Source organism: Kryptolebias marmoratus, linkage group LG23 (genome assembly GCF_001649575.2).
Source record: "Kryptolebias marmoratus isolate JLee-2015 linkage group LG23, ASM164957v2, whole genome shotgun sequence".
NCBI lineage: Eukaryota > Metazoa > Chordata > Actinopteri > Cyprinodontiformes > Rivulidae > Kryptolebias > Kryptolebias marmoratus.
Genome location: NC_051452.1, coordinates 13633589 through 13654993, shown reverse-complemented (window position 1 = coordinate 13654993; position 21405 = coordinate 13633589). Strand labels below are relative to the sequence as shown.

The 21405-nt window shown below is 40.2% G+C and overlaps 1 protein-coding gene and 1 long non-coding RNA gene across 7 annotated transcripts in view; one reads left to right on the top strand and one right to left on the bottom strand.

The window, feature by feature from the left end:
* LOC108245704 overlaps window positions 1–21405 on the bottom strand; it is a 541596-nt gene that overhangs the window by 156107 nt on the left and 364084 nt on the right. The gene's annotated exons all lie outside the window — the stretch shown is intronic.
* The window catches only part of LOC108245699 (beta-1,3-galactosyltransferase 1-like), a 185337-nt gene that overhangs the window by 83518 nt on the left and 80414 nt on the right, over window positions 1–21405 (top strand). For 3 of the 6 annotated variants that reach the window (XM_017432814.3, XM_025009724.2, XM_025009723.2), the window contains one exon: window positions 12436–12492. The exons of 2 other annotated variants lie outside the window; for them this stretch is intronic. The gene's annotated coding sequence lies outside the window, so the exon portion shown is untranslated. Of the gene's footprint in view, window positions 1–7767; window positions 8355–12435; window positions 12493–21405 lie in introns of those variants that run through there. One more of the 6 variants, XM_037973845.1, reaches the window with a different exon arrangement.

Here is a 21405-nt window from a genome sequence, read left to right as displayed (position 1 = left end):
CCAGGCCTGGCTCCAGAGTGGGGCCCCGGTGACCCGCGTCCGGGCGAGGGAACACTGTCCAATACTTGTATTCACCATAGGGGTCTTTGGGCTGCACTTCGTCTGGCCCCTCACCTAGGACCTGTCTGCCTTGGGTGACCCTACTAGGGGCATGAAGCCCCTGACAGCATAGCTCCTAGGATCATTGGGACACTCAAACCCCTCCACCACGATAAGGTGGCAGCCCAGGAAGAAGCTGAGACTCATCCTCATGACATACTCCAAATGCTGAAAAATCATATATGATTTTTGTTGAAGACTTTGGCATAAAAGGCAGTGCACAATATGTATGCAATTTTTTTCAAGGATTGCTCATTCTTTGAGCATTTTTCGTAAGGTAACATTTGCATGGGCTAAAACGAACCATGTGTGCGTTTAGACAGAAGTAGTCAAAAATAAGTCCAGTTTTTAAAGAAATATCTCAACATCAAAGACCTGACAATTGACATTAACCAGCAAGAAACAGACTTTTCTCCATCTGTCAAGGTTTGCGCACATTTTAGGTTGACCTGAATCAGATCTTAGTGACAGCATAATTACCTTGGTTCTAGACGGAACAAAGTTACTTCCTGCTGTGAAGGTGATTATAGTTTTATCCTGAAAGCAAGTTGAATATTTCTGATGTTCTGGTATCTTTTATGGACAGTTTTGTGCATTAAAGCCAACTGAGTTTGACTCTTTCAGATGCAAGTCAAAACAACTGCTTTGGACAGAAAACTGCTACTCTATCCGGTGCAAAGTAGCAACACGACAGGCTCGGCTAGACAGACCTCTGAGTAACAGAGTCCACAGCTACCATTTTGACACATTTGCCATTGTTTATTTCTGGAAATTTCTTAATTGGATGAGTGTTGTAGAAGCTTGCTCAGCGTCTCGCTGTCTTATTATCATACATTATTGTCATATTCTACACTGATCAGCACAGATTTGTCTGGGGATGCATAATTTGTTTGCTCAGTCATGTGTCACATTCAATATGTCAGATTCTAATTTTGTTTCGGCACAACCTGCAGAAAAGTTCGAGCTTCCAGCTGCACCAAACCTTCAAATTAAACATTGCCGTTGGTAGCATTCTTTGCCTGAATCACATTAAGTTCTCTTTTGTCTTTTTTTTTTTCTTGTAAGATGGAAAGTGGGTGGTTGGCACTTAACTGTTGAAAGGCTGAGTGTGGAGCACAATGAAGATGACACACTTCCATGTTAAAGATTGCCTGAAGAGAGCTAACTCATTAAACATGGTCATTATGAGCTGAGAGGTTACGGAGGCAAACTGGGGTGATGTGACCCATTTCTTCTTGCTGAGCACAGCTGAAAATAGAGGGGAAAAATAGTATTGCAGTTTGATTCAAATGATAGAATGCAATTTTCATATATTATATGCAAGGGAGAAAAAAAAGGTTCAGGCAAAAAAGGACTGTCTAAAGGATGCAAATGTGTGCACAAAGTGAATCATTTACAGATTTGCTTATTTGTTAAACAAGGGGTTTGTCAGTTATTGTTCCTCTAAATTTCTGTTTAAGAACTCTGATAGGATAGGAATTTTTAGTCTTTGCCACTGTTTTGGACTTTTGGGATGCAGGAAAGATAAAGTACAGTAACGTTGTGGTAGAGTTTTTTTTTTATCATATGACAATTTCACAAGGTTTGGACAGTCCAAACTGGATGTCTCATTAAGAGGTTTCTTAGTTATCTCTAAGGCAGGATTTGGACACTCTTTGTCTTGCCAAACAAGTATGTTTTCCTAGCACTGGTAGATACTCTTAGATATTCTAAACAGGTTTCCTTGGGGCACTTGAGCTGCTAATCCTGACACTTAAGTTTCAGTATGGTTTCATCCCCAGAAAGAACCCCACAGATGGAATGTTTGCCTTAAGAGTGTTGATGTAGAAGTATAGAGAAGGTCAGAGAGAGCTTCACCATGTCTGTGGATGTAGAGAAAGCGTACGATAACAGGGGATTTGTGCTACTCTTATACCACAAATAGATGAATGTAGGATTTGTGGTACCAAGAGAGGAAGTTGAGTGTGGTGATAAAGTACAGCATGTGGAGGTAGTGTGAGATGTGTAGAAAAATGGATCTCCTGTGGACTCTGCTTAATGCCCTTTTCCATAGGCTCGACTCGACTCTACTTGGGTCGACCCGGTGCTGGTTCAGTCATTTCTTTGGTTGGTCCCGCCCATCTTTACCTTTGTTCTTAGAACCTTTTCAGCTGAGGTTCCAAGCAAGTCGAGTCGAGCTGAAGATTTGACGTCAGCAGACTGCAGGTCACTGATTGGCCAGAGAGCAATGTCAAAAAAGTGGCTCCTTCACAAGAAACTCACCATTTTAAAACATGGTATCCTGCCGTCTATTTACTTTTCTAATATATGTGTGTGCGTATGTATATATATAAAATAAAATGGCAACTTGTAAACCAAAACTGTGGTACTATAAGGAGGAGCAGATGTTTCCATGCTTGATGGCTGATGACTCAATTCAGATGGAGCTGGACCAAATGGACTCTGCTGGGTGTTCTGTGACTTGATTTCACTTATTTACCCAATGACAGTAAGTTTCATGCGGCCACGCAATGATGACATGCCCACATCGTGACAGCACTAGGTTATCAGGAAGACCGTGTAGAACCGAGTCAGGTCGAATTAAGGCAAAGTGAGTCGAGCTGAGACTGGACAATTGAAAAACGTCTTTTGAGGGAACAACTCTTCTGGTTGCATTTCCTGCTATTTAGGGGTATTATTTTCTCATTAGATGCACCTACTGTTCAGGAGTAGAACTGTAGCAGCGCTGGTATAAACGAAAACAAACACTCTGAATTGGGGTATTGCTTTTTTGAGACTTTTATTTAAAAAAAAAAAAGTATTTCAAAACGCAACCTGTTTGTGAACAGCAACCTTTTAGGAAGTGAAAGATTTGTTGTAATAACTAACACAGGAGCATTTGGTTTTTTTTTTTTGATACTGCCTTACAGTGAATCTTAATATGTTAAATCAAACTCATTGAATCACATCATGATGTGATTTAAAAGCTTGATTGTATCGTTATTTAAGAATGAATGCCAGTTTTGGCTGCTCATGTATCTTTAATGAATTGGATGCTTGGCAGTATATTGAGATACCTATTGTTGACTACTAACCAGAGATGCACAACCGTAGTTTTTACCCTCGTCAATCTAAAGGTTAACAGGAGTCTGCCAATGCTTAGCGAGCCTTTTGTTGCCTTGTTTAAGGAGGTAAACCCACGTTTTCACAATCCCTGCTTAAGATCGTTTTTCTTTCTTTCTAAATTGCCTTTCCACTGTCCTGAGCTTACATTTGCCCTGAATGAAGAATGCTGAGAGGTTAAGAGAGACCTTAATCTTCACATTTAAGGACTTAATTGTCAGGATTTCAGATTCTAACGGGAATTATAATTAGCGCTTTGATAACTCTGTGGGATACTGAAAATGTCAAGCAATTAGGCCTGTAGTTCTGCTAAAAACACCTCAATAGGCCCTGCAATAAGACAAGTGTTCTTCTCTGCTCCAGGTGTGTAATTGGAGTAATCAAGAACAGAGATATTAACGATTAGATCTGTGACTCTCCCCGCCACCCCACTATTTTGAACTGTTTTTAATAGTTTAATAGTTTTTAATACTTAACAATAAGTTGGCAGCTTCATTTAAAAAAAAGAAAAGTTTTGGAAAAATGCAACAATAACAAGAGTTTAGCCAGAGAAAAAGGATGCCAAGTTCTATTACGTGTGTGTGTTTCTGTTAGTTTCCCCTGACTGGTTTCCAGACTGTCAGCCAAATAAGGAGGAACTAAGATGGATGGGCGACAGGAAGAAAAAGGGTGCTGGTGGGCTAAGCTGGAGTTGTTGGGGACAACAGCCTCCCACAGGGGAAAAGAAGAAAAAAAACACCACTGCTGTTTTTCCTGCCTATTTTCCAGTTTTTTTTTTCCTTTTCTTTTTTTTTTTACAAGATAAAAGGGAAGGATAGAGGAAGGGAAGAAAATTGCATCTCATCTGTTTTTAAATTGATGTTAACCGGGAGTAATACTTAGATGGCCACAATAAAAGGTCATCATGATGTTGAGTTAGTCAGATTAATATTCATATAAGGAAAAACACTCCGTTTTATTGAGTATATGTGTGAATCAGTGCATAGATAAGACAAATGATGTTCAATTAACATTAGTCATGTCAACGTGTTGCTGTAAGTGCAGGAAAACCTGTGTATGGTCAGAGTTCAATGGTAGTTTTTAATCTTTTATTTATTCCAGAAAGTCTCTGTTGGATTGTGCTTTGATTGGCCATGTAACTGCAGTGTTGCTTCAGTGGTCTGTTTAGTGTCATTGTCCTGGTGGACGGTGAACCTCTGCCCCAGGCTTAAATCTCTGAAAGACTCAATCAAGTTTCCCTCAAGAAATGCTCAAACCTTCCCACCATCTGATAATGAGAGGTGTTAGGTTTATGAAACTGGTGGCCGTGTGATGGACTGGCGACCTGACCGCCTTTTGCCCAATGACCTCCAGAGATAGGAGCAAGCGTGTAAAGAAAATGATTATTCTAAGGCCTGTACCATAAATGTTATGAGTGGCTAACCAGGCCATTTTCTGTCCCTTGGTCATCTCATGATAATGCTCACATCTTCACTGGAGGTGCTTTCGATGACGCACATTGGACTGCATGGCCACCTGGACCAGTCTGCAGCTGCTAAACCCATATACACAATTCCAAATAAAAACAGGAGGAGAGGGCAAACCATGAAACATAACATAGGATCTGTAACAACTAAAAAGAACAAAAGAGCATAACCGTAGAATGCGACACAGCACATAGAGTTGAGATCATAATTAGCACATCATCAGCTTATCAAAGAGTGGCACGTCTGGATGCAAGTTTTTGATTAACCACTCTACAGTGTGCCTAGAAGTAGATCAAATAGTCTTTTTAAACGGGTATCACTTAGTCATAGCTTGAACACTACATTAAACTTGAAAATGCATCAGTTTTGTTTTAGTTAAACCAAACAGTTTCGTGTCAAAGCCTCTTAAGTCAATGTTGTGTCAGATCTTCTGATTTCTCAGCTGCCTGGGTCTGCGAAAAGACCTTTCCTAATAACACAGTAAATATGTCCTCCCGGTGCCAAGAATTCGAATCTTGCTGGAGCTCAAAGGCTTTCGAGCGATTCGATGGGGAAGAAAAGCAGGGTTTTGTGTAAAGCTGCCACAGAATAAAGTATAGCTTTGCTTTGACAGAGACCTGTGTGATCTGGACATGTGGAAGAATTTCAATTGAAACTGAATCCAGCGAGCAGCGCGAGTGAAATGTGACCTTGAATTTCATTACCCCTGGCACAATGTACTGAGGAGAGCAGTGCTGGCAGATCAGAAGCTTAGGATGGCTGCGGAGCGTGCAGCACCTGCAAAATGATTAAAATAAGACGAAAGGAAAACCAAGCCTAATTTCCATATCTGCTCCCTGTCTTTTTTGGACTTCGTCGCCATCGCTAACAGCAGCTGACAAGAAGTCTTTGGTTCGCCTTCGAGCTGAACGTTAATTATCTCATCCACTCTGTTGGGTATCTCACAGCATCTAACAGTATCTGTGTTCACCTCTCAGACCACACAAAGGCAGAGTCCCCCCCACCACCACCCCATCACCAACAGCACAGATCACAGGTCAGTGATCAGGATTTGTTGGAGTGCCAGAGGAATGTTAAGGCGAATGTCACAGGGATGGCTGTATCTGTTCCCTGTTAGATCTTTACCAGAGAGAAGCCGATCCACAGAAATCATCTCTCCTAAACAACATTGTCTCATTCTGTCACTTCCCTTTCTCTTCCAAGGGCAGCAGTCCTTAGCGCTGAGTCTCTTCTTCCGTAATCGCCTTTGAAATAGGCTAAAATTTGATTCGTAGATGAATGTGAAAGGTCACAGGAGCAGTGCATTTGTGGACCCTATTTATCTGGAGAAAAATCTAATTATTATAGTTTTGACCCAGACTCTAGAAATGTGATGTATTTAATGTCTGAAGTTTAGAGAAAATTATTCAGAGCTCTGTCTTTCTTTTCAGGCTACTAGAAATCAGCTGGTTGGACGCAATAAAAGATCAAGAACTGTATAGGCATAGAGTTTATTTTCCTTTGTCTGTTTTTGTATTTCTAGATCATTTTACTTCTGATTTACATGATGTCTTTGTGCGGTTGTCAGTCACAAGGCCCATTAGGACTAACTGGACTACGGTAAAAGCTGTATAAATGAAATGTGCGTTCGTCTGACTCATATTTTATAAAATCTGCAGTCATAATTGCAGTTGACAGTGAAAACTGAAGGATGTTGGCACAAAATAAACTGGTTAAATCTGGTGAAATGCCATTTAGCAACCTTGTACACAAGCTTTTTGTACTCATCAGCAAGCCTCTGGAGGAATTGTGGCTGGATGTTTCACCACTCTTCTTGGCAGAATTGGTAGAGTTCATTAAAACTGGTTGGTTTCCTGGCACGGACTCGTCTTTTCAACAGGGCCAATTGGATGGATGGATGTTACAGGTATTAAGCTAAAATTTGACATGGAATTAGCTGAGAGTCATTCAAAACTCATACTCAAAGCCCGAACAGATCGTGTCCGATTTTTACAGTAGCTTGTGAGGTTACTCATTAAGTTATATCCAACATTTTAACCAAAATGGCCATAACTCTATCTTAGTTTAAACCTGTAAGAGCTGTCAAAAACTGCTTTTTGAATTTTTATGCTGCTAACACAATTTATACATCATTAAATGATTGTTTGGGGCTTAATGCAACTCCAACTCATGAGGGTTTTTGTTAGAAAAAAGCAAATATTCCTCTTTTCTTTTACAGCTAAATTTGGTGTTCAGTTACGAAAATCCTTCCATTGGAGTTCAGAATATCTCAGCACAGCTCATTTGTATCTAATCTTAGCCCCAACTTTTGCTTTATCATCTCCACTGCTCGATGTCCTCCCACAGAATGACTCTACGTCTGTAGACTCATCTTTACAACTTTTTAGTCTCCGTTTCTTTTCAGAAGAAAAAATAACTTTACCTTTTCATGTTTTGACTATGCGTCTCTGATTCCATTGTTCTTCCTCTGACTTTGTTTACATCTGGGGATGATGATATCTGTCAAGACTGTCCGAAGTGTACTCGCCAGTGTTCGAATGTAAACAAAAGACTTGCAGTTGTTGGCAACAAAACTTGACTCTACTAATTTCACTCATTCATTACAAATTATGCAATAGATTTTTGGTTATTTAGTGTATTTAGTGGTTATTTTTTATCATACAAGATACACATATATGAAAAATTCTAAACAAAAACATTGAAAAATTGCATATTTTAATAGTTGTTATGGCTTTAACACTCTGCACACTGCAGCACACGGAATGACACAAACAAACTTCGAAGTTATATTTCAAGTAATTCACTGTGAGAAAACAACCGAATATGAAATGAAAAGGACCTGCCTCTAAATGTCACCCCAAGTCCTCATTTGAATTGCATGCAAACAATCACACAGAAAATTGTAATTCAATTAAAATTATTGCAAATCCGACTTTTATTGAGTTCCTGTGATACATTCCTCACTGGGATCTCGCAGACGAACAACACAGGGAGCATAATCAGGCGATGTGGGGGCAAGCTTGTCGCTTTTATCGAAGTTTGAAACGATTCCCACAACAGAGACTCAGATCCGAGTTCTGCCCCCCAAGGGGATCAAGATACAAAGTCTAATGACTGTTGGCAGCAGAAACTAAAGGTGCTTTTGATTTCTCTTTATTATATCTCATTGTTGAATAATTAAGACCTACTGTTATTTCCCAGCCACCCACTGTAATGATAGCAATAATTCATATTATGCTGATTAGCACTGTGATGGGGGGGCGGAATGCATTCCAAATGGCACTTTTTTTTCCCCCCATTGTCAGAAAAATCATGTAAATGGGAAGCAGAGGCACCGTGAGGTGAATGCATGGAAGAGAAGTAGAAATTAGCTGTGTTAGTGAGACTGGGTTGCGCCACGTTTGTAATGCGCTAATAAGTATTCCTCTGCATCTGTTTAGGAAGGCAGCCCCCCCCTCTGAGAGCCATTTTGGAGCACGAGCAGCTTGTTAATAGAGGTGTGTGATTACTTCAGAGCCCGGCTGACAGCTCATTGCATCTGAGCTTCGATCAGTTTGCTGACTGCTCGCCAGGGCTGAACCTTGCCACTCAACGTCCACAGCCAGGAAGTGTTCGTCAACACTTTGAGCTCTAGTAACGGCAGGACTGAATGCAAACTTTGACATGGTGCTTCCATCCTCTCTTGAAGTAAGAGATAGATACATCTTTTTCTATATTTTATTTCATGTTTAACTTCTTAGTGTTGATCCATGGCTATGCTAGCTCTTTTGATTACCACTAAATTAGTAGGTGGGTTTGGTGGCAAGCTGTTTCACTCAGTGATTTGTAACTTTTGTGTAATGGTTTTTCTGGATTTTCTTTTTTTTTTTTTTTTTTTACTTGATATTGTCTCTCTTTCTCTCTCTCTCCATTAAAATTAGCAAATCTACAAAATCAGTGTCTGGCTGGTAGAGACTTCATAGGATGTTACTTATTTGTTTGGACCTGTTGAAATGAGAAAACGGTATTTGGAGCTCCAGGGACTTTGGATTCCAATCACCGATGGCAAACTTAAAAAGGGATAATTTAGATATTCTTGGGTTCTGCGGAACGGTTGTCTATCGGATCCACCACCAACATTGGGACAGTATCTTTAGGCATTTTTATGCTTCCAGCAAATTGTAAAAATATGTTTTGTAACCATTTTTTTAAAGTTGTGCTTACATAAGTCACCAAATAAAACTGTTAGTCATGCATCAAATACTGTTTCTGCACATACAAAGAGGATTCCTAAAGACTAAATCTTGGCATACATTGGACTAATGATGCGTCTCTTCAGACCCCTATTTGTTTTGGGCTCTTTTTTTATTACCATATTTGTGCAAAGCTTTTATTACACATTACTTTTTAATATGTTTTCTTGTAGACTGAACCAAAACATTGGCAGGTTGGTAGCAAGGGTGGAAATTCCATTTCATTATTAGGGGTGGGCAATATGCAGGTAGAAAACAAATGAAAACCTTTATTACTACTATATTCTACTACCGATTGCTACTATATAGTCTGTAAGTAACTTGGGAGTGGAATTGGCATGGCCAAATGTATTTAAGAATCATGCTATTAGTATTATTAACTAGAATAGTGTTACTGTAGACTGTTTGGATTTTATAAATTTTGAAAATGTTTTTTTCCGGATGTTGCCTTTTGTTTACATTGATGTCACTACGCATCTTCGGTGCTCCCCATCCAGCCAATATTGGCACATTATCTATGTCTAATAGTACGTAATAACGTGCTTGTCTAATCTGTACAATAATACGCTTGATTATAATGCTTATTATGAACAGCCTCTGACAGACAGCTGACCTCTTTGCTTCTCTCTCCAAGTTAGCGTTAGCTATCCGAGCCTTCTCATTTTCAAGTGTGTTTGGAGCCATTTCCGCATTCTTCTCTCTGTCAGTTTGCTCAGGCTCAAATTGCTAAGGCAGGATGGAACAAAGGGTATTGTAACCTATTGGCAGGATTGGGGTTAGCACCGAAGACACCAGGTGACTTCAACAACACGTCAACGTCCAAGTAAAATAAAAAAAAACTGAACAGTCTATAATATTTTTACAAATACATTTTTAGAGCTGAAGTAAATGTCTATCAAAATGGTCTGTTGCTCCTACTAGTCGCTACTTACTGGAAGCCAGCTATTTATGCTAGCTCCACCATTCCAGCCCTTGGGCAGCCTCCCACACATCCACACCAGGTGATAGCGGTACAATGGACCAAACATAATCACTTTTGAAAGGCATAAATGCATAATTTTGCCAATGGATATGCGTTCTGTTTTTATTATTATATTGCTTAAAATATAATCTCCTCAATGATTTATTTGTGTGTGACGAGTGTCGTTTTTCCGAAATTGAGTAAGGCCAGACCCCTCCCCGACCCCCCTGGGATTTCTGCCTATGGATGGTAGTAACTAAGCTCACAAAAGAGCTACATAAAATTGACTCTTTGCCAAGTTGTCTGTGTTGACAACATAGGCTCATCCCTTTAGTTTGGAGGTTTTTGTGTTCAAACCTATGCATCAAATCTTAGCATCATTGTTCAGTGGAATAACAAACAAAAAAAACATTGTTTTTAAAAGTGTTCAGGTCCAACTTGATTATAACACGGATAAATTAGCAGCAAATAGGTGAGGGATCAGAGAAACTGCAGCCCAAGGACCCCTTAGAGATAGGGTGAGAAGCTCGGTCATCCGGGAGGGACTCAGAGTAGAGCCGCTGCTTCTCCTTGTCGAGAGGAGCCAGTTGAGGTGGCTCGGGCATCTGGTGAGGATGCCTCCTGGACGCCTCCCTGGTGAGGTGTTCCTGGCACGTCCCGCCAGAAGGAAGCCCAGAGGAAGACCCAGGACACGCTGGAGGGACTATGTTTCTCGGCTGGCCTGGGAACACCTTGGGATTCCCCCGGAGGAGCTGGCCCAAGTGGCTGGGGAGAGGGACGTCTGGGTCTCCCTGCTTAGGCTGCTACCCCCGCGACCCGACCCCGGATAAGCGGAAGAAGATGGATGGATGGATGGATGGATGGATGGATAAATAAGCAGCCAGTTTACAAAGACTTTTAGAAAGCCTGATTACAACAAAGTGGCTACTTGAAAACAATGTATAAAGCAAGTGATGCACCTAGTGTTAAACTCTTACAATCATTTTTCTCTATTAGTGCTGATATGATGAACAACAGTGAAACATCTCACCCATTGTTCAATACAAGTGTTAAAAAAAGGAAAGACAGGGTTTTAGACCCAAGCCTAATTTTGCTTTTAAATGAAGACAAATGCATGTAAAAGTGGTGTTATGTTGCCGGTGCTGGTCAGACTTGGATTAGAGTTTCCTCCAGGTAAAAACAGAGCTTGAAGCACTCTTGAAATTGCCGTGTTCAGGCTCAGCGTTCACCATGGATGCTTATTAATCAAGTGAAAAACCCAATTTGATCCAACAGAATTTCATTTGACCTTTTGCAGGCGTTAGTGCCTCCTGATTGATAAGTTCTCCTGAAAGCACATGCATCAATAGGGACACCCGCCCCCCCCTCCTCCACACACACACGCAGACACACACACGCCCCCTGACTGTTTGTTGCCACAGCAAGGAGATAGGAGGAGTAGTGGCTGCAGCATACTGATGAGCCATCGGCTGATTGCACTTAAAACTCACGTCAAGATGCATTTGAGTTGAGCTGGTTATGCAGTTTACATGAAGGGAAGCATATGTGTGTGTGTGTGTGTGTGTGTGCTCGCAGTGCCTATACACTCTTTTGTTTCCTGCCAAAAAAAGTTCTTTTTATAATCTTTAAACAGACTTTTTTTTTTTACAGGCTCACAGTTACAATTTGAACCTCAGAAAACATATTTTCCACAGTTCTTAGGGCACACATTTTTTTTCACCAAGTCTTTGTTTTCCCTTCTCACGTATGTGTGTGAATGCTAATTCAACATTCGCACAATTGTTTTGCAGTTTGTTTGGGTTTTTCCATATGTTTTTTGGACTCCACTTCAGCATTCAGGACGTTGAGGCTATGGCCTTTTCCCCCCCTAACTTTTATACGTTTTGAAATATTAAGCTTTACTATTTTTTCCTCTTTGAAACTGAGACCTCTTCACTTCCTCTAAAAGAATATGCGCCCTTCGAAGTCTGCTTAAACATACTTGCTTAATTTTGTTTCCTTCTGCATCTATTTTTTCCTTTTATGTCTTCTTAAGTGTCCTCTTTATCTCTTTATTCATCCTTTTGTGTCTTTCTATGACTCCTTGTACTATCCCTATGTGCCCTTTTTGTGTTTTTTCTCTATAAATTTATTTTGCTCTTTAAAAATCCTTGTGCATCCTTTTTTGTCCTATGTCTCCGTATGTGGCCTTTTTATTCTTTTAGTCTCCTTATATGTCATTTTTTCTTTTTTGTCTTTATGCATGTATATTGTTCCTTCAGTCTCTTTGTGCATCCTTTTTGTCTCTTTGTGTCCTTTTGTCTTTGTCTTTTTTTGTCTCCTTATGCTTCCTTTTTCTTTTTCAGTCTTTTTGTTATTTTTCTGCCGATCCCTCTGCTCTTCGTGTCTCTTCTTTTTTTTTTTTTTTGAATATTTCAACTAACATTAAATGTCCACCTTCTTCAGCCTGTTTCAGCAGAGTCCCTCAGCGCTCAGCATTCACACTGTGTGTCCGCGGAAAACGCAACTTTCTCTAGTCTTTCCTGAAGTCTCGTCAAATCTTCTGACCCACCTTTGTCTATTTTTTCCTTCACAGGTTTGGTATGAAAAGACGGAGCCTAAATAGCTTCGAATGAGGAGCCGGCTGTGTCAGGTACGGCATGCTACACCGACCTCACCTTCCTGTCCACTTGTCAAATCGCTGCTCAGTCAGGGGTGTAGCCTATTTCTGGTTTAAAAGGCCCTCCATAATAGGCTGACTCAGTGGTCCTACATATTGCAGAGCTTTTGGATGGAAGAAACAGAAACCTTAAATAAAGGTTTTTGTTACGTCTATGGTTCACCCCTGCATTCAGAAAATCTCTGGACATTGGAAGTGGTGTGTGTGTGTGTGTGTGGAGGGGGGGAGGCTAATCACAGAATTTAGATGGTAAGTAGCAGCCACGTGCTGCTAATCAAAGGCTCTTGATTAACTGACCATCCGGAAGCGTGAGCACTGGAGCGGAAACACTTCAAGTAACTTGATTACAAAAAAAAAATTTATAATTTTGACCGCAAAACTCTTGGTTTGATCCTTCGTTTAATCAATGAATGCATACTGCTCAGTGATCACCATGTTTCACTAGACAACATACTAAGAGAAAACCATAGAGCAGGACAAAAAATTAGGAAATCATAGTGTTAGATGTTGTGTTTTAAACAAATAGGAAATGCGATTTGTCAGTGCTTGAAATACGTGTTGGAGATGACTCTCACCCACTACCACACCAAATTGTAGCTCAATATCTCTAAAAATGATTGAGTTATAGTCAGTTTTTCACTTTGTTAAGATTGATTAGTTGTGGAAGCCAACCTGAGTTGGATTAACTCCAAAATTTATTCAGTTGTAAATGTACACCCAATGATTGTTTTCTGAAAGTTTCATTAAAATCAGTCCTGTGGTTCATGAGATATTTTGCTAACAGACATACAGAGTTGACCCTAACAGTTAATGCCAAAGTTTTAAATAAGACATCTTGTGTGATCTGTTAGTGCTAAAGGTATGTATATGGAATTATTCTCAGCTACTACCACACTGCATTTTAGCTCAATATCTATCAAAATGACTGAGTTATATTGGTTTTGTGTTTGCAAAAGTTAATAAACTGTGGCAGCAGTCTTAATTTGGATTAGCTTCAAAAGTTAATCAGTTGTATATTTACATATAATGATTACTTTCTGAGAGTTTAATTAAAATCTGTCTAGTGGTTCATGAAATATTTTGCTAACAGACAAACACACACACACACAGACAATTACATGATGGCCTGCCTTTCATGGTGGCAGACGATAACCATGTGTTTACAGTTATATTAAACCGACTAAAAGTGTATTTGCTACAATCTTACAAAATGCACAGGCTGCAAATCCTTTTTCAAATTTAGAGTTTAGGACATTTCAGTCAGCTTTGAAATCTGTAATCTGCGCTATAAGTGCAATAATAGACAGGAACTCTGTGATGGATGACTTTTAATTTCCATATCGATTGGCAAAGTGGAAACAAAATGCAGTCACCAAATAAAACAATTTCTTCTGAGAGATCAATCAAACTCATGACTTCTGCAGCTCTCGTACGTGACGTTGCTGTCAAACTATCAGGAAGGTGTTTGTTCACCGGGTCCCAGATAGGAGGAAGGAGATGGCTTTCTTTTTTTCTGTGTGGTTAACTGTGTAAAACGTGAAAGATCTTTACAACCTTTTCTGCCTTAAGATTGACCTGACTTAACAGTCTGAATGAGAGGGTTCTAGGTAAGCAGGAGTGGGACCATCAGATTGGGTTAGGGTTTTGTGGTTCTCAGGTCTTGGTTTATGCGTGGGTGGTTTGATTTATTTTTTCTGTGCTGTTATGGATTTCTCTGTGTCCTTTTGTATTCTTCTGTGATCCTTCTTCTTTTTCTTTTGGCTGTTCCCTTTTCAGGCGTCGCAACAGCGAGTCATCCTCCTCCATCTAACTGTCTTCTGCGTCCTCTGTCCCCACTCCAACTACTTCCATGTCCTCTCTAACTGCATCCATATATCTCCTCTTTGTCATCTTCCTGGCAGCTGCGTCTCTAACATCCTTCTACCAATATACCCACTGTCCCTCCTCTGCACATGTCCAAACCATCTCAGTCTCTGGCCTCTCTAACTTTCTCACCCAGTCATTCAACCTGTGCTGTACCTCTGATGACCTCATTCCTAATCCTATCCATCCTTGTCCCTCCCAAGGAGAACCTCAACATCTTCAGCTCTGCCACTTCCAGTTCTGTCTCCTGTCTTTTTGTCCATCCCACTGTCTCCAAACCATACAACATAGCTGCTCTCACCACTGTCTTGTATTCTTCTGTGATCCAAAGATGCCCGTTTCAGATTGGACTAACAGGTACAAATTAGATTGCATGGCTGTCTGTCTCTGCAATATTAGAAGGAATCCATACTTCCTAGTTTGCCTAAATGTCCTTTAAAGTGGTAGTTTAGATGGGTATTTTAGGTGGTTACTTAAAGATGTTTCACCTCTTATTCAACAAGGTAACTTGGCTGGACTAGTTGGCGACTCAAAATTGCGCAAAAACAGGTGGAGTTTTCATTGAAATCTGACTTAATTCTGAGTGTTTGTGACCAAATGCCAACAAGCCCTGTGGACAAGTTTTAAACAGCCACGACACTTATTATTTGGTTGTCCACCTCCACCCTCTTTATATCCACTTCATCTCACTTTGTACCCACCTTGGTAGCTGCCCTCACAAGGTTGTATCTGCTGAAGTACACTTTAAAAGGAAGATGGGCAGATTTGGACCAGTTTTCAGTGATTCTTATTCATCATCAGCGTGGTTTTTAGACCTGGGCATTAGCCTTGGATGTTTTCTGTCTCAGCTCTCATGCAGGAGTCAAAATACAGCTCTAGCGCTCTTGAGACCAGTTGGAGAAGTCCACGACACAATTCAGTGACAATGCTGGGACTACTCTGTGAGTAGATTTGATGCACAAAGGAAACTGAGAACTACTGCAAATGTTGCAAGATGTTCTGGAGACGCCCGTTCGCCAACTAACTTGTGGGAGCAACAAGCAACCAGGTCTACAAAAGCATGCCCAAAATAAGGTACTGGCACACTATGGCCCCTTTGTTTGCATCAAAAACCCAAATTTATATAAACATAGACACTTAAACACTATAACCATAAAGCCATTTAAACCATATTTGCCTTTTTGTATCACTATTAGTATTTGTTCATACTGTCTGAGTATATGTTTTATGCCTGTTTTATAAATGTTATATCTCAATAAAGCATTAAAAATATGACCTTTGAAGACTAACAATATAGGATAGAGAGGCTACTTAATGTATACATATCAAATAATTTATTTAGCCTTCAAAAAAATTTGAGAACTCCGTTATTTTACTTTTTCTGTTTTACATTCGGCAACACTGGTTCATTCGCCCATTGGTCCTGCGAATCAATTTAGGGGGAGAGGCCAAAAAAATTCTTCCCAGGATGGCTAAGGAATCTAGCCGACGCAACCAATCAAGGCAACGAGAACGAGTCATTTACAGGCAGAGTGGGGCAGGACTTATGCAGGCCTTTGCCATCCTGCTGTTAGGATGCCTTCTGGGTGCCTCCCTCTTGAGGTTTTCCAGACATGTCCCATTGGGAGGAGACCACAGTGCAGACCCAGAACTCGCTAGAAGGACTATGTATCTTCCTCGGCCTGGGAATGCCTTGAGTGTTGCTGGGAAGAAGGAAGTCTGTTTTTTTTTTTCCTGGACCTGTTACCTCTTTGACCCAGCCATGGATAAGTGGCAGAAAATGGATGGATGGATAGATGGTTAGATGAGCAGATTACTGCTATTAACCAATAGAGGCTCCATCTTGAACTATTGAATTTACAGTGAGAAATCTCACAAAGCTTTTTTTTTAATAGACAGTTGACAACACTGCACGTTATCGCCACCTGTAGGCTGGAGTGTAAAACTGTAGACCGCTGAGTGGAATGCTGTGTTATAGCTGAGCCAATAATAGTATGTAGACAAAATACGTCACCTAGGTCCCAATGGCTTATACATAGAGACACAGAGATGGTGAATCATGTTGAGGGCTTTGGCCATATGTTGAACAAACTGCCCAGGGAACGACTTTGCCTCCTACCTGATGGGGAATCTCCAGCCTCAGCCAACCTGAACAAGATAAAACCACCATGCCACATTTAAAATTTCAGTAAGATTCCCAAGAGGTTCACTTGAGTCACAAGAGAAACCTTTAAGTTCTTTCATTGGCTCAATAGGGACAGTCATGCAAAACTAAACTCTCAGGTTTAAGACTTTACTCCAGGATGTTTTTCAATCTCGCTCAATAGTAACCATATTTGTTTTCTAGTGTCCTCCTTAGATGAGTGGTAATCTTGCATCTTGGGGTTGCTTTGAGCACTAGAGACAAAATCTAGCTAATGTCTGCTTGAATAAGACATAAAGACAGCTGCCACACTGCCTCCTCTTTGCTTCTCAGCATATTGTCGGTCGGCATCAGCCTGTAGAGACATAAACAGTTATCTTACATATGTCAGATTCTCCATGTAAGCTGAAGTTCAAATCCCTGACATATGCGAGCTTCCTCTGTGCCACAAACAGGGACTCTGCAAAGGTCACCTCTCACACTAAATGATGGAAAAGGCTGGCTTAAGCTTCCACCCTCCCACTATGCTAGTTTTTAGCCATTAGTGAGCTTTAGTGACTGCTGCTGACTCCCACTCATCTAATCACCACTCGGCACGGCAAATTAATACATGAATCATATTACTAATCTGCATATAATTTGCATTTTCTAGCCATGAAGACTATTTTAACATGTCATTTTTAATTGCTGCGGCTCCACAGCCCGACACATTGTGCTTTCAGCTGTATTATTATGTTCAAAGCTCTAATCGCACTGAAATTCTGGGTTTTCTAAACCCAACAATGAGGAAAGCTCCAAGACGGAATTATACTCGACAGTAGTAACCTAATTGAAATAGAGGCGATTTCTCAGCTGGCAGAGAAACCTGTCTGGTTCCGGTTCTGTTTTTTTTGCAGCAGCTTGTTTTTTGGCTACAAGGGAAGGAAAGCTGCATCCAAGCACAGGCCAACAGAGGGATTTCTGAAGCACACAAGCTGGACTGCATAACACGACTGCAAAATCTGAATGCCTGCCTGTTTCTTGCACAGTTTTGTGGTGAAATATTTAGTGAAGGGAGACTGTATCTGATGATGAGAGTTGGTAAAGAACAGTCAGCATCAGTCTTTGAACTGCCCCAACCTTTTCCTGGCTCAGGATTAAAGAGACTTGGGGATGTATTTTTCATTTAAAACATAAACATATATATTGTTATAGACGTTGGTTTATGCCAGTGATGTACATGAGTGCCCTAGCTGTTAAAAAACAGATTCTGGAAAGTCCATTGGCACAAGGTCATAGTGTGTTTTCACCCTTTGCCATCAAACAAGAGATCAGCCCTGTTGGAGGTATAGAGCCTGTTCAGCTTACATCATGGGATTTAAGCTTGACAATGATGTGTGATTCTTGTTAAAAAATGCTCAGCAATAGGCTACACCCTTACATTGAAAGCCTAAATGAATAGAAATAGTTAAAAGAGAAAAATGTGAACCAGATACATGGCTACTACCAACTGAACAGTTTCGTAAGGTCTGTAAACTGGGTCTGCTGGGGCCTTGGTGGAGCTCTGAAAATATTTAAAGTTCAACTTTCTAGAGGGAGTAGAAGTAGTAACAAGGTTTTTTGAACTGACTCAAGTCAACCCTGTCAGTTTGTTAGCAAAATATCTCATGAACAATGCTGTAGAAAAAAAGAGATCCACTGACAAGATACTGGTAGGCTCTCTGAGATGCCCTCATTAGGTGGAACAGAATTGCCCTGTATACTGCATATCTGTTCACAGTTCAGTGTTAGCTCATGCTGCTCTCTAAGTGATACGACCTTCCAGTTATGATGAGACCGGTGGTGTTTCTTACTGATAGGTTTTGTTCAAATCAGCACTCTGATTATCTGAGGTCAACCAGATTCTGCTGCTTGGATCTGGCACATTCCTGGAATGTTCTGCTCGACATTTCTTTTGCACTAAATTGAGGAAAAATCAGAAAGCTGGGTCTTCATGTCTCTCTTATCTTTTTGCCACAACAAACCATAGTACAGATTTTTATGAAACTTTACTAACAATCATTGTGATTGCAATGTACAACTTGCTTTTTTTTGTTTCAACTCAACTCAAGATGGCTACTACAGCTAATTAACCTTTGTAAACAAAAAATTGCCCAGAGCTCAGTCAGTTTAACAGATACTGAGCTAGAATTTGGTGTTTTATAAGCTGAGAGCAATTCTTATCATATACCCTGATTGCCAACAGATTGCACAAGATAAACGACTGCCAGTATTCATTCCTTCAAGGAATGCTACTTTTTAATTTCATTGTACTTGTAGTTTTGCGTACCAAGTCAGCTTCAATTTCAATAATGAATGGTCCATGTGTTAGGCTACCACCCCATTGTCAGGCTAATTGAGCAATACGCACTGCAGATCAAACTGCAGGCACTATTTGCATAGCTTCATCATAATTTATCAAAGGCGTCTCAGCAGGCACTTTATCATTTCTCAGGACCAGTTTTTCCCGTCCTTTTCTTTATGAATACATTACGCCACCGGGTCGTACATCTTCCCGGGCCGTCCTCTCACAGTGCTGTCATGCTCAAAGTCTGAACGCAGGGCACAGTTTGTCATGCACAGCTTCGTAAGCCAACCATACTCAAATATTGGCCAAAACCAGTGAGCTATTTATTCACACGGGAACGTATCAGGGAGCACAGAGTAGTTGGAAAGAAGGCCTCAGAGATTAACTTCTTGGCCCGTTTTGTCACTCATTAGTCTATTTCGCAGATCAATCACAGCTGAATTATTGTGGGTCATTACAAATGTAAACCCTGAATGCTGGCCTCAGGAGAAAATCCATTCTGACGCAGTGGGAAGCAAAAAGCTGAGTGGAAAAGTATTTAGTCTGTGGTTACCTCCCTCAGACAATGAACTCTGTTTAATTGATTGTTAATGCTAACGGTAATTTATCTACAAAGACATAATTTAAATGCATTTCCTAAAGACATCTCTTATTTTGAGCTGCACTGTGTGAACAGTGGCAGCTGCTGTGGTTATCTAAAATGAGTTCTACTGGAAACACGGCCTGATTTACAGACAGGAAAACAATGACATTGCTCTCACGCAGAGATGGATTGCTCACTGAGAAGCAATGAGAAAACTGTTAAGCTTTTATGCTTGATGCTTTCACTGACTGACATTGTTTGGCATTATTCCATTTCAAGGGGTCTCTTAGTGATTATGGCATAGGAACAACAATAAAGCCACTTAGTGTCTTTAGATCAATGAAGTGAGTATTTTATAAGCTTTCCAAACATCACAGCAGGGGAAAGGGCAATTTCAAAAGATTATACCTGCCAGATTAAATGAAAGTATGTTGGGGTGTTTTATTGACGGGCAGCAAGAGGCTCCAAATTGGAACAATAACATCTTGTGGCTTTCAAAACAGAAGCTAGAAGAATGCAAAAGGCTCACTGGTTGGTCATGTGTGAGGCTGTATAAAATGTGAATTTGCAGGTTTTTATAAGTGTTATTAGTTAAGCGCTGGTTATGCAGTTTGGTTGGTATGAAACTCGCTGAGACAAAAGGGTGGATCCAACTTTACGTCGGCATTGTTTAACAGCGTCGGCATTGTTCAACAGCTGTAGGGTATGTAGCTGGCTCCATATTGACCTTAATTACTCACTTGCAACAGCATCATCTAAATGTAAACGTAACTTTCACAAAGAAAACCCAAACTAAAGTGCAAACCCAGCTGCCTGTAGTGGTCAAACAGCCCCTCAGTAATAATTCAGACCGGGCCAAATGCAAAGAAAACACCAAAGATTTTATAGCAGCACATATGCAACTAAACTCCTACTTCAAAATGCTGGTTTTAAACAAATTGAAGGTAACAGAAGCATAGACCATATATATTTACATACGCTGTATATACAGTAAATGAATAAAACCATGTTACAAAGTTCCTTCTCATTAGCATTTTAGCCAGGACATTATACCAGACTTATACAACCAAGTACAAGCTACAGTTGTTTACAACATCCAAAATTTCTGCTTAATACCTTTTAGATACCTAAATCTACTTCCTGTATACCTAAATGTACCTAAATGTTTTCTATACACACTTGAATGTTTCCCTGAATGTAAAACCGAGATGCATACCGGCCTAATTGTGTGTGCACAACTTGAAATACTGTATTTTAGGCTGTGCACATTATTTCTTTTCCCACATCATACCTGTTGTGGCCAAAGCTTGTATCCAACTTGGCAGCTGTCCCCACATTTATGATTTCATCTACTGGAGTACACTTTTAAAATAAAAAGAGACAGATTAGGACCAGTTTTTTTAGTGATTATTATTTGTCATAGGCATGGTTTTTAATCCTGGATATTAGGGGTTGTATCCTCAAATGTTTCCATTGTAGAAGAGCTCCTGTGCAGGTGTCAAAACACAGCTCTAGCACTCCAGAATTTACAAAAACAAAATTGGGAAGAGTTCAAGACATCTCTGAGAACTATTCTAAGAGAAAAAGTTTTGAGAACCCTCTCAAAGTTTTGATACATTTTGGAGACCTTCTCATGAATGACAACTAGTCACCTTCAGTTGCAGCCCAGTAAGATACCAGCTTTAGTAAGACATGAAAATTGGCCTGGATAAAGTTAGGAGCCTTGTTGACATTGCACTTAAGGTTTCACCGCAATATACTGTAAATTCTTCATTTTCCAAACAGACAAATTGGCTTTCCCAAACAGCATAAATCTAGCCAATCTGTTTTTGATTCTCACTTGATGTTGCTTTCTGTATGCATAGCTTCACCACTTTTAGGTGCTCCTGGGCAAACAGTGCTGAAAAATTTTATTTTAATAAAGAAAAGTTTGGAATCAAAGAACAAGCAGCCTTCAGTTTGTGGGTCCTG